This window comes from Hypoxylon trugodes (genome assembly GCF_022578975.1).
Source record: "Hypoxylon trugodes strain CBS 135444 unplaced genomic scaffold F4822scaffold_7, whole genome shotgun sequence".
In the NCBI taxonomy this organism is placed as follows: domain Eukaryota; kingdom Fungi; phylum Ascomycota; class Sordariomycetes; order Xylariales; family Hypoxylaceae; genus Hypoxylon; species Hypoxylon trugodes.
In genome coordinates, this window is record NW_026250022.1 from 1,209,878 (window position 1) to 1,223,902 (window position 14,025).

Here is a 14,025-nt window from a genome sequence, read left to right on the forward strand (position 1 = left end):
CCTAAGAAGAATATACGATAGGACCGTATGCCCCTAACGATATTTTTTCTTCTTCCAAACGGCAGCCTAGCACCCTCTTCGAGAGTTGGACAACACCGTTCAGATATGGGGTTTGCGATCCTCGAGGAATAGCATGCCCAGGCTGTCTTGCAAGTTCGGGAGTGTGCTCAACGTGATTTAGTGTTTAAACAGCGCGGGCAAGTAAGCAACGCTTTTATTCTTCAAATCTGCGAGCAGTACCTAGCTTTGAAGACTCCGAGGATTAGAAGAGTAGTTTTCGATTTCTCTCCGGATCTCTTTCCTTTTTTTTTCGTCCTCCTCGGTTCCGGAAAGGGTCTTTATTGCTGGAACGTTATATTGGCCAAGACACGCCGAAAAAGACCAGTTAAGAATGGCGACTCCAATCCTGACTTGATGGCGAAGAATTCAAAGACAGCGTTAGACAAGCAGAATCGTCTGTGATACTAACCCAGTCAAGGTTAGGGAATCCAGTGATACGGCGCGCGGCGGAGTTGGTGGAAACCTGGGAGATGGGATGACGGGGAGCTGCAGCACAAGACACACGACCTCTCTCCTTGTAGCACCGTTAGATGGCCTTTTGGGATCTTGGGAGGCCTGGGAAGCAATGTGCCGGCGGTAGCTGGGTCGGGTAGAGCTTGATGATGCCGAGTTTTCGACTTAAGATGGAGAAGCTCGACAACTTTTGGGTCTGGTTAAGGTCGTGGGAGGCTTTTGTGCGACTTTAATATTAGAGATTGGGACAATTTGGGTACGAACCAGGGTACAAGCTCTTTTGGGGCGCCATACGAAAGTACAAGGCCAGTTACTGTACACGCGCCAGGTCTGCTTGGCAGTTTTTCGTTGACAAGCACTGAGAGTGCGCTGGCACGGGCGCTGATGGGCTAGGCAATGCTGGGGTTCTATGACAGGGTGTGGGCATGGGGAAAGACAGAGGGTAGTAGAGAGGCACTTAAGAGAGATCCCTGGAGCATGGTCGATGTGACGAGGCGATATGCAAGAGGCTAATAATAAGATATATGTTGTCTAAGGAACAACAATGGCTACGAGAGCGAGCAAGGCATGCGTTACAGACAAGAACAGACAGGAGTGTGTACTAGTCACTATAGGTACTGTACATGTTACTAGGTAGCGTAGCCGGCTAATAAATGTGCTGAGAGTAAGGATGAGGATGGGTAGTAGTGCTAGATAGATTGTGGACCACCTTTGACTAGGTGGCCATGATGGTAAATCCTAGCTCATGCCCAGGGTCCCTTGGGCGCTGCGGACCTGTCAGGGTGCACCCCTGGCCGCAACGGGGAAGCATTGGCTGCTAATCATTGACCAGGGATTTCAAGGGTAGCGGAGAGAGTTTCTACCAGCCCAGTCCAGCCAAGCCAGCAACGGTGATGAAGGAAATCCCCTATGTTCAAGTCTAGTACATAGTAATATCCCACAATATACGTAGTAGTAGTACACTATACACTACATTTTTTAAGATGATGATTATTTCTTTCTCTCTTGTAACTCCCCTGTCTATCTTTTCATTTTCTCGTTTTCTTTAGTTATTCTATTTCTCCTCCCCTGCCGATCTGGGAATTCCCCGCGTGAGTGCTATGATGTGACTCTGTCTGAGCGCTCTGAGATTGCTAAGAAATGCGCAACGGAAATAATGAGACAGACTTCCAAAACATGACCTTTTAATTGGCCAGGGTTTATCGAGATTCGAGGGGACTAGGAGACGAAGGGGTAGGTCTGTAGTAGAGAGTAGAGTACGTAGAGGGGGGAGAGGGGCGTGTATTGTTCAACGGCTTTTAGGAGGGGGGTGCGTGTCTGATTGCCGGTCCATGGCCTACCAGGCCGACCTACACGCTACTGTCTCTAACCTCACACGGTAACCCAAGTAGGTAATTAAGAGAAACGAACACTACTTTTCTAAGAGGGGTGGGAGCGGGATGCAAGACAAGCAGGTTAAGAAAATGCCCGGCGATGCGGTCTTGCGTAGTAGCTATGTGAGTTGGCATGCACGTAACTTTCAATACACTGCAAGGCACGCTAGTGGTTCTATTTAGAGGTCGTTGTCGAGTTGATGTTGATGTTGATGTAAATAAGACGAGGACGTTTAGCCCACTACAGTAGGTACATCATAGAGGCACGTAGGTAAATGTAGGTACCTAGGCCGCTAGGCCAGGTTCTGAAGGTCAATGGTTGAGGACCCACGTATGGGGGAAATGGAAGGAGGGAGAAGAAAAAAAAAAAAGGAATAAAAATAAAATAAAATAAAAAATAAAAAAATAAATACTGACCGAATCGGCTTCCGGCGTCAAATGGGGAGCCAACTATTGGCCAAAAGAGTATTTTCATTGGAGGATACAGCAATCGAAATGCCTAAAATTCAGGCCTCAGCTCAATTTAATAGATTGACATTCTTACACGTGCATTATATGAGTATGATGTAAAGAAATAATAAGATCAGCGAAATATTCGAGACCAGTTTTTTACTGGAAAACACCAAGGAAGTTTATTAGGCTTAGATCCCTCCCGCTAAGTAAGATACGGTCTGTGGCTTTACAAATTAGTGCTGTATTGAACCACCTAAGCCTGCTAAGTATGGTATTACCTAGGCACTAAACACCCCCCATGAGGCTCTACTTTTAGATGAGTTGATCACTGTTCCCCGGTAAGAAGCCATAACGTAAACAGGTGGTATCCCGAGATTTTAGTACAAGACTGCCACCAACTAGTAAACTTGGCCTTCGTGGAGCTTTGCCGGGGAAGTAGAGGAAAAGCCAGGTTTGTAGATATAGTCTAACCTTGGGTTTTGCAGCGACAACTTCTCTATCGGTGCGCTGAAAAATGCCTACTCTCCGAATAGAAGGCAGGACAGCTATAGGTTAAAAGGAAATAACAGCGGTAAGATTTACGGCGCAAAAATTGCCTAGGTCAGGTATTGACAATATAACGTGTTCTCGTTCCGTATGGAGAATCGTGACTACGGATTAGGTATTACATTTTTCAATGGCGGATAAATCTACGACCGCTGAATTAAAACAACAACCACGAGGATTATAAAGTTGTAGCATGGCAAACATGGGTTTGAATGATAGGGAGGCTTGAGCGGAACCGGACTTTGGAGGGACTTGGCCAACATCCCTTAGCCGGCGGCAGTTTCTTAGCGGCGGCTCAACGATCATCGTCACATCTAAGGTGGGCGAATCTAATTGAGGATGTGATGAAGTCAAAAATTTTGATTGAAATTCATTTCACCTCGTATTGTAAGCACATTTCTTCTAGATAATCAACTGGCAACCGACATGGGCAAATCTTGCAGGTACTACATACCCATTTCTGGGTTTCGATCATTTCTGCACGGGGTAGGCCAACCTAGGCGTGGCCTAAGACAAGGATTGGTCAAGAGAGACAAGGACTCCTTGCCGAGTTCATGCATCAGTATTAGAGAGATGATGTATTGATGTATTAGAAAAAGTTTGTACATATATGGATATCCAAATATGTATACATAATACTATGCTGCTCCATATATATTCTTAGTCTTGCATATTCGTCTTATTATTGTATAAATTGCCTGTCTAGCATAGTAGAAGAGGGCATAAGGTGAGATATGGTTTGCTTTTTCCTACATACTTACACATAAGTAAGTACCTTCGTGTATACATAGCGCGAGGATTGAAAATCTCCTATCGTTTATATCGTATGGCACTGCTCATCTGTTTAGACAGGTCATATTAGTATTTACTCTAGACTTATTCAACCTTCTAGATCACTCAACTTTTGAACCCCCTGCCCAGCCATGACGAACATCAAAGACAAGGATAAGAAAAAGACTATCGATCATGATACATAATGGTGCGATGCGATGCGAGGATCGACAGTCACATCGTCCAAGCTTTCAATGCCTTATTCGTGAGATGTCAACATCACGCCTCATTTCCCCAGAAGAACTTTGCGTGAAGAGCTTACTTACCCAGGTAGATATTCAAATTAAAATATAGCGGTCCTGAAGAAGGATTCGAGACCTGCGGTGATCGGCGTGGGGTTATGTGCTAGGTCACATCAATTTTAGGATTAGTTTCTTCCTGTACCTAGGCTTGATGACATGTGCATGCTAGATTAGAACCGGGTAAGCGTCTTCAGGCATAGTCCAGAAAGGGTAAAAACCCATTGGCCCTATCGGCGACTAGGTACTTACATAGCAAGTAAGGTAGATGTAGTAGTTTATCTGCGGGTGGCTCAGTGTTTACTATCCAGGTAGCCAGCTAATAGGAAATAGAGATGGCTTATTTTTTTTTTCTCTCCCCTTTTCCCCAAACCCGTTCCGCGTCGCGTAATCCGAGAACAGCTTGGTGTCTGCGCCCCCGTAATATTCAACAACGCGCTTCATCTAGTCTCCCAATAAAAAATCCAAGAGATCAACTTAGTGCAGGAGCCTCGTCCCCAAGCCTCTAGTTCTGTACATAATCAATACATCATATTTCTAAAGTTACCAGATACGACGGTGTCATCCCGCTAAACAATAACTATTGCGGCAGTTCCCTACCATGTAACGCATAACACATGGCAATTATCATACCATGCTGCTTATTATATTATTCCCTACGTATATAGTAGATTAATATGGGTAGTATCCAGCTTGGACTCTTTCCACCTACTACTAAGTATATCCGTCTACGCACTGATGGTTGTTATCTCACCTGCATCCCGAGGTAGGGCTGCTAATGTAATACATATTATCCGCGTACCAGACGGGGTTCGTGGCTGGAAATGCGGCTGCTGGGGTCTATGTCTGCCATGTGGTCATACAACGGTCCCTTATATTGTGGCTTGTCTAACAGGCCTGCCCCGTCAGCTCTTGTTCGCTGTTCAGGCGGTAGGTTAATAAACCATAAATTGCACGCTTACCGCGTTTTTAATAGGTTTGGGTGCGTCACCAACCAGTCAGATTTGTCTGTCACGCTATCTGGCTTTCTCGCTCTCTAATTCGACCTCTCCCTGTTGGCGTTGGTAACCTGTAGGCCGAAAAGTCGTGGCTCTAAATAGGCAGACTGCTACGTTAATTATCATCGTCAATGCGCCCATTGATTGAGTTACACTTTCATATCGCCTCCATTCTCCGGGAACCAGACTAGCATTGCGATAGTCTAGCCCATTTATGCCGGTACATGCCGGTCTTGCATATCTACCCAGCATCGTCTGTCTTCACCTTATTAAACTCATGTCCAAGTATGTCGCTTGTGCCTCATAGGCGCTTCGTCGAGTTGACCGCGCATTACCTATGATGCACAGCAATCTAATGCTTCCAATAGACGACACGCTACTTCATAGCTGCATACGAGAATTACCTGATATGGTTGTTTACCTCTTTGAATCTCCAGTAGGTGACCCCGCGTCTACTTTCGATCCCGCCAAGTTGTGAAGTAAATTTTTCTGGTCAATAATAGAAGCGCGTTGAGCAGGTTTGTCAATTCTATTGCAGCCCGCCGTTGTAATCTACCTGCCTAGGTACTGTACCTACCTAAAACTTAGGGATTAAAACCTCCGGTTGTCCCCCGCTATTGGCTTGGGCTTTGCTGCTACAAGTGCCGCCACTAGGTACTCGGACGGCCATACCCGCTGGCCCGTAGACAACTTGTCTCAAACACGAATGAAGCGTCTATCACCGCCTGGGTTGCCATGTGCAGGAGAAGATGGCGTGGCGCTTCGTGAAAACGTCCGTAGCAACCGGAGACAAAAATGTCTTTACCCAGTTTGCCATGGCTCCGACTTGTCGTGAATATGTTAGAAGGTCGATCCTGAGCGACCAAAACAAAAAAAGAAAACGCCTCCTGAGACCTCGTTTTGATAGAATTACCCCCACCAAACCCCACCGAACTTTTATGATTGTAAGAGTTAGAAGTCCCTCAATCTGGACCGAGATCTACGAGGCGTTCGGCTGTCATGTAGTGCGTCCCGAGTCCAATAGTCCATGTCCCTGCTCTGGGCCGTTAGGGAAATAGACCACTGAGCTTTCGTATGGCGTCTAAAGATTCATGACTGACCGGACAACGGGGCCAATTATACTGTCAAGACCGTTCGACCGTTTGTGGTTCGACGTCAGCTTGCTTACCTCGATCGCGCATGGTACTATATACAGCAGGATACAATGCAGGCAGTTGGCGGTGACAAGAAAAAAAGTCTTCCTAATAAATTCGGCGGCGAAGCCCTGCGGGTCCAAGAATTTGGGAAAAGCCCAGCCCACCGATTGGAGTGTTTCAATACAGACACCATCGTCACCATTATCGCCTTCGAACAGGTTTAATCATATTCTTCCACAATAATAGCTGCATACTTAGATATTATATATTATACATACCTTACATATACATACTTGCAGTGCCAACACCGCGACAACAACAGCTCAACGTCGTGTGCTTTCTCTCGGGGTACTTTGTACACCGCAAATTTTCACCCGAGATCAGCTGGACTTAAGATTACAGCCATGATCTCCACATGGGATGGGACCTTGGTGCATGATGCGTTCCGGCATGTGCAGAAGCCTCTTCTCCCAATGTTGACAAGCTCTCCTGGTCTCTCGCTACCCGACGCTATAATATTTTGGGTGGCCGTGGATCACCGAGCCATGTGAACGTATATATCCATACATAGTATGTACAAATATGTCGACAGGCAAGCATCGCCATCAAATTATACCTATACCTATACCTATACATTATATACATGCATAGTGGGTGAAGGCTTACTACATACCCAGTTGAGTGACCGTGAAACTTATAATTATAAAATCGCGAGCCGACCTATGCGCGAGCCTTGCACGTACGTACGTATATACGTACATACCTGTGTGCATACATACTGCATAAGCACATATAGGTAATGGTTCCAACGATAAGAGCATGCTGCTTAGAGATCTGAGCCGGAGCTTCGGAGAATTTTTTGAGCAAAGCGCTTTTTCCCCAGCGTGTCGATATACAATGCTTAATTTCGACAAATTATTATGCAGCTTATGCTTTTTTTTTCTTCTACGCGGAACATTCCCGCCAACCATTTATACTACTAGCTCTAGGTATTAACAACCCGGAATAATCAACACCGATTCACCGCTAGGAGAAGAAGGTTTAAAATACGTAGGTACTTTAAGATATTCCGCTCCGGAACGGCTCCGTCATACGGGCCGGATAAGGTTGTGGCAGGAAACATGCACCTTCCTGAAGAATCAAAGTATTTTACCTTTTTCGTTAAAATTATTTTTCGATAGGATTTGTTACCGTTACAACCATCCTTCCTACTACATCTTTTTTTCTCCCTTTCCAACTCTGCCCGTGAGCGGGATACACCGTGAGGCTACCATCCACCTTTACATAGTCTCGCTCACTAGGGATATCCAAGGTTAGCATCATGATCTAAGTGGATCCGTCTATCCATCTATTACCTATATAATTCATTTGTTATGATTATTCATTACAAGGTCAAAGGAATATTCGGCAGCCCTCGAAGTGTCCCGTGCCTGAAAAAGATTAAACAAGGGCATTCTTCCCGACCCCAACAAGATCGTGCGGGATAGGTGTCGCTAGAGGCTCATGTTCGCCAAGGTCGCCAACCGAGATTCCTTGCATACGAAAGCTGCTATCCCTGTCCCTGTCCTTACCAGAACAGGCCGTCTCATATTAGCAAATAATCCCACCACCGTCCTGAGTTTAGACACGATGATGTCTAGTATTCTCCTAGTATCTCACCTGCTAAAGTGTGGTACAGCAGTACATTCTTTCCTATACTCACACAAGCTTCGTCAACAATTACCTTCATTCTAGCATGGCGTCGTATATTACTGACGTAGGATGCCGTTTTCGCTTCGAGTAATGCTAGCTCTATGAGGATCACCAGCCTACATCTTCATAAACAGAAGATAATGGCACAACAGCCCAATAGCATGCTCAATAGTCATCTTCATCCCAAGAACCATGCTTCCCTCTCCCCGCCATTGGCTAGGTTAGCCTCATTATTAGATGCGAACTCGGGGTGTGGTGTGGTAACCAAATTACCGCAATCGTCGACCTGCAACCAGGATCGGTTCGAATAGACATCGCCTGATGGCGGTCAAAGATTTGTCCACCTTGGAAAGCTATCTATTGCATGTGGATGTGCCTAGATGAGGGTCTCGTCTGTTTACAATCATCCCGCTGCTATACTGACTTTCTTGGAAAGCCACAAGTATCGTCACACAAGTCTACTTTTTCTACCACGCCAGTCCTCTATTGGTCCGCCTTTTTCTTGGGCGTGCATCATTGCATCATCTCGCTTTTAGAGGGAAGCACACCTCAGAGATATCGGTCTGAGATGTGGCCGATTCAAACAGAACACGTCGATTACCTTGTGGAGCTCGAGTGAGCTTAAATAAATGTATTCTCTTTGTTGCTTCGACCTTTGGGCGGTCTGTAGCGGCTAGGTACCGCGTTGTTAGTGTTCCTGTTCGGTTGGCAGATCATTGGCCTTTGAACGCTTCACTATTGCCCAAATAGTTCTTGGACCGTCTGGATGGGAAAGGCACAGACCATGATTCCAATTCTGCGCGTACATACACATACATACACATACATAATGGAGCAGCAGGATGCATACCTACATATTCGAACATCCACTTGGCCGAGTATGTACAGTGGTAATCTTACGCAACGAACATCAGATCCGCCCTAATATTAATCGTCGTTTAAGTTCGCCGAATATTGCACGTCAGTGAACCAGCAAATGACAACATAGGGCACCACTATCCTATAGACTCTTGACCTTGCTTTCGTGCTATTGGACTTATCTTGATCTGATCTATCACTTTGGTTTTAAATTGACAATAGACATCCATCCACCTCCTTTCATTATTGCCCTACTTTGGTAGGTATGGGTGCTATTATCACTAACACCAAACCTCAGAAACCATCCCTTTTCTGAAATACCCTAATCCAATATTTATTAACTGTACCCTTTCAAATCAAACCGAGGCAATTTTGCTAGCCGTGCTCGTATCATTATATCCACAAGATGCAACCGAGATGCATATTACCCTGGTACTTACTAGTGGCTAGGCCACTACATTACTTAGAAGTGTTACCAGTGGAGATGATGGTAAGACGGGGGATAGGCCAAAGGTGGGTTCATCTCTACACCACCATGGAACTAACGTTATCAAGTCGGCAGCGCACGTTCGAAGAATGACGACCCCGGAATACCTCCGAGCTGCTTCACGTCCAGGTGACGATATATAAAAATATGATCACTCATAGGAAAGAACAGTAGTTCATCTCGCGTAGTCGGAATATTTTCATGCGCCTGGATCAAAATGTGATCCTTGGGCAGATTCTGTCGCACGCGATCAAATCCGTAATTACAAGATTTATGCGTAAAATGCCGCCCGGGCTAATATGCCAGCCAGACGGAGATTTTCCTCAGCAGGGACCAATTTGAATGTCATGCCCGATGGGATCTGGCCCTTGGACTTGCTCCGACCGTTACACTACTAACTTCAATGACATTCTTACGGTATCAATCTTCTTTTTTAGTAAGACGATCTTGAGCAATATTTCTTGTTTACATCACGTCGACGATTTTGTTCAAATATGACTGCGCCAAGTAACGGGGGCCCCATTGTTTTCGCAGGAGTATTGGACTAGTATTGGACCTAATAAAATTGGAAGATCCGCAAAGCGGTCGAGAGAATTTGTTACCGTTCGGTCGGTACAATAATAATAGGAATAATAGGGGGCTTCTAGCTTCTAATAAAGAGCCTAAGAGGTCCCGGGGCGGCCCTTCGATTCCCACTTGGCCCTAAGGAGATCGGCAGGGCAGGACAGGGCATGCGCCAAACGCTAGGACTGCCAACCCAGGCTTCCGCCGGTGAATTAATACACAAGCTAAAGACCAGGAAATATATTGACTGGCTCGAGCTTGCCAAGCGGCGTGGGGAGTTACGTACTGTACCAGGAATCTGCTCCTTACTAACCTACTGTGGTGGAACAATTTACCTTGAAGGGCCTCTTCTCCGTAACAACGGGTTTGATGGCCGTACCTGCAGTCGACTTTGGCCGGATTGGAACACGAGGCGGCTGTCAAGCGTGTTCCATCGTCCCAAGACCTGCTGCTTCGTGGTTCGCGCACTCCTAAGCAGGAAACACCTTGAGATTCCCACGAGCGAGTTTCCAGAACCGGTGATGCAGCCGACAAACCGCCGACATGGAAGATTCTACTCGCATTCTATCCGATGTCCTATCTTTACACGTATTTTACAGAATTTTCATAAGAAATACTCGCTATTATTTGACTTAGGTACGTTAGATGAGTTGCTGGGAGTTTAGGACGCCCAGCCCGTTACAGGTCACCCTTTTCCGCCTGTTACTCCCTGTTACCCATGCCGCAAAAGACCAGTCTGAGCTCGTACAATTTCGTACTGCGTATGTAGATCCAATCTACGTACTGTAACATCGGGGGTTGCGAATTGACTTGCGAGCCCGCCCCCGGTTCTTATAATATAGGTGCCCTGTCTATAACAAAGACGCAGCACCACCTTCGGAGTCTCGCCGAACTCCCCACACTCTGGAAAATTTATTCCCAAACGTATGGTTACCCGTTCTCCTCTAGCGGATAAGGGTTTAGCACGATCGGTTTACAGCGGTCTCATGTGTGTGCAGCGTTGCATTCGGCGTCCACCAAACCCAGCAGGACATCGAACCCTGAAACAGATTAAAGGAGCAGCGCCGAACCACGTTTTGTCCCAGGGTATTCTTCAATCTTTGTCTCACCTCCCATTCTTTCTCTCACCGATACAGTCTCGCGGGGTTAGGTTCTTTTTTAATTGCTGCATCAGCAGTAGCAGCAGCGGCGGCAGCAGAATCTTGCAGCAAGCCACCATTTCGAACCGAACTGCTTTGTGCTCCGTAAAGTGGAACAGTCTTCTTCCTTCCATGCAGAGGGCAGCTTCGGCTGATGGGGACTGATTCTGGACGCCGAGCCTATCCGGACGGTCGAAGCAAGGTCAATCGATTAATTTCGTCCGAGCTCGCGCCAGGAAGGTGATTTGTTCTTCCCAATTTTGGTGTAGCCTGAGGAATCTCCAACATGGTGGAGGTCCGAAACCGACCTCCCTGGTATTCAGCTACTCTTGAGCCATGAAAAAATTGTACATCGGGTTCATCCTTTTGCTTCTCTTTTTCCTTAGTGGTATAGATTGACGGTTTCAACAGTAAGAGCTACAGAACCACTGACGCAACTGGCGGATCCATGATACGATGAATTCGAGGCATGTCATCATAAAAAAGCAAAACCCACCTACTTTCTAGGTAGAACTGCGCATGTTGTACAGCAGCTAGTGCAAGCCGCACCGAGCTGCATAGAGCGTATTTAGTCCACTGCAGATGGCGCTACTGCAGACGGAGTCATTTTCTTGTCCCAGCTAGGAAGCCCGGGCCAATTGGCATCACCACATTGCAGGCGGAACTACGTTGGACTGGACTCGGGGAAACAAGGTATGAACAACACCTGCATACTATGCATACTGGTGTGTATTGTAGGTGCCCAGGCAGCTGCAAAAGCAAAGTATCGCCTACCCGCCAGCCACCACCGGTGAGAAGTAGAGTTGGCACAGACTCTACAAGCGCTCGAATAAACTAATCTCAGCGAGCCGCAAGCGCAATGCAGGAGGTGACGGATCCGGCACCTTGGGATCTCCCACTTAGGGCCACGGGCGGCGGGATATTTATTTCGGGTCTACAATCCGGTTCAGATAGATCAAGACGGGCTGCTCACCAAAAAAGCAACTAGTTTACTTGTCTAACTACCAACTTCGATGCCGCTAGAGGTCTTAGCTACGCCCCGAAGCAGTTTCGTCCGCATACGTAGCCAGGCTTAGCGAGTGAGTCCGTTGTGGGCTTTTCTGAAACGACCTATCTACCTACTAGTCCCCTTCTCATCGAACCCGGCAGTTTGGACTACCTTGAATCACCAAATTACACTATCGCGACGACGGTCCAAGAAGCCGACAGTTGGGATGGACCCAACCTATTCGCCGACTCTACTGCGCTCTAAAGATTAGACCGGTGGAGAATCTACTCTATTCCTACGTGCTTTCCTGTCCGTCGGTATCATATGAATATTTGCTCTCTACCCTAATCTACGTACTAATCTTGCAGGTCCCGCAAGCGTTAAGACATGTTAGGTAATCTTTGCTTGTTTGCTTTGCTTAGCCTGCGAAGTCCCACTCATGATTTACAACCCGTACCTCACTGCCGGGTTCGATGGGCCGAGGCTAGCTCCGGTATCAATGTTGGCGAAGCCTCTCGCCGTCGTGAAGCTAGCTTCGTGATGTATTTCGCTTATAACGGGGAAAACCCGGAGAATATGATTAGGACGCGCCAGTTCTTTTGAGACATGGGAGAGCTAGTCTTCGACCCTTTTTCTCGGGATTTGGAAATATTAGGCGTAGATGATACTTCTTAACAGTCGCCGATGTATGCTCGTCAAGCTAGTATAGCTCTATACTGAAGCTTGGTAGATAGGTCTAATACCGCTAGTAGGCGGGGATGCTTTGGGAGAAGATGTATAGTATCTTCACTAGCCTGGACCAATAAAGTCTATTATAAATATGTTACGAGGAATTGTTTCCGTCGTCACGAGACATCTCTTGTTACGAATAATCGTATAGAAGAATGTCTCTAGGCTCGCTATCCATCACAATGAGAACTTCACTAGAAGAAGTACTATATGTTACACTGCATACCCAGGTACCTTTCTTGGACTAACTGGTTCAGAAGGCTAATAAATATATCATAGACTACTTGTCTCTGTACACAATTCAAAATAAATTTAAGATCTATAACAACTTGCCGTAGCTCACAGAAACAAATACTCTTCGAGTTCCGTACCTAAACCACACGGGCTATGCCTCGTACTTACTTTGGTAAGTACGTTAGTGATTCAATCACAATTCACATACGTTTAAGGAGCATACAATCGTAAATCACCACCATGCCAATCTCATTCGACGTGTCAATATAATATAATAGCCATTGCGTGCAGGATGTACGGTAATAGGCGGTCTTGATATTCCTCCACCATCATAGCTTCAACAAACTGTGAGCCAATAATGGCGCCTAGCTCATATGGGATGGATGTAAATAACGTCAGTAGTACCCGATAGATCGGTACCAAATCTCATTAACACCCTCGAAGTCCCTGTACCTAAGGTGCGGTTGCGAGGTTACGGCCGGCGTGTATGTATATTCACACACCAACCAGTTTCCAAGGCACCGGTAAACCCGGGAGAACGGCACAGCCATTAATCCAGCGATCTGATTTACATTAGGCATACTTACGCAAGATAGCTCAGATCACGACACCCCAATTCCGATCCCAGATCAGTAGGTATGCGAGGCCTCCCCTTCCCCCTCCTAAAGGAATTTAGAAAATACAGTACGGAGAAAAATCACCGGTAATCTGCAAGTACCCGCGCAAAGGCAGCTCTAGTTCCTATCTAGGTAAGTCCGGATATGCGGGATAGGAAAAGAACCTGACGATCGGAGTCAACGAGGGCTTTTTTTTTGCTTTACTCCTTCCTGTCTGTCTCACTCGCGATTATGCCTGATACGATGGGAAAAAAAAGCAAAAAAGGGGAAGGAGGTGATGCAAAGGAAGGATATGGAAACGGGCATAGGAGAATTAAACGCACAAGACAGACAGATAGACGAAACGAACGAAAAGCCATAATCGTAATTACCAGCGCCGTTATTGGCAAAATATCCCCCCAGTGTATATCCTATCCGTAATTCTTCTTCCAATTCGCTGGGTCACGGTATACAGAATACAACGTAACAGAGCCGTCCTAGTGTGTAAGAGTGTATTGTAAGAGAGGAGATTGCCATGTTGGTATGAGCAATACATACTACTGCTACCTAAACGGACTATGTTCCATATGGACTCAGAATATGTTGAAAGTATGTGTGTCCTGCCTTGTACCTTAACAACGGTCTCCCC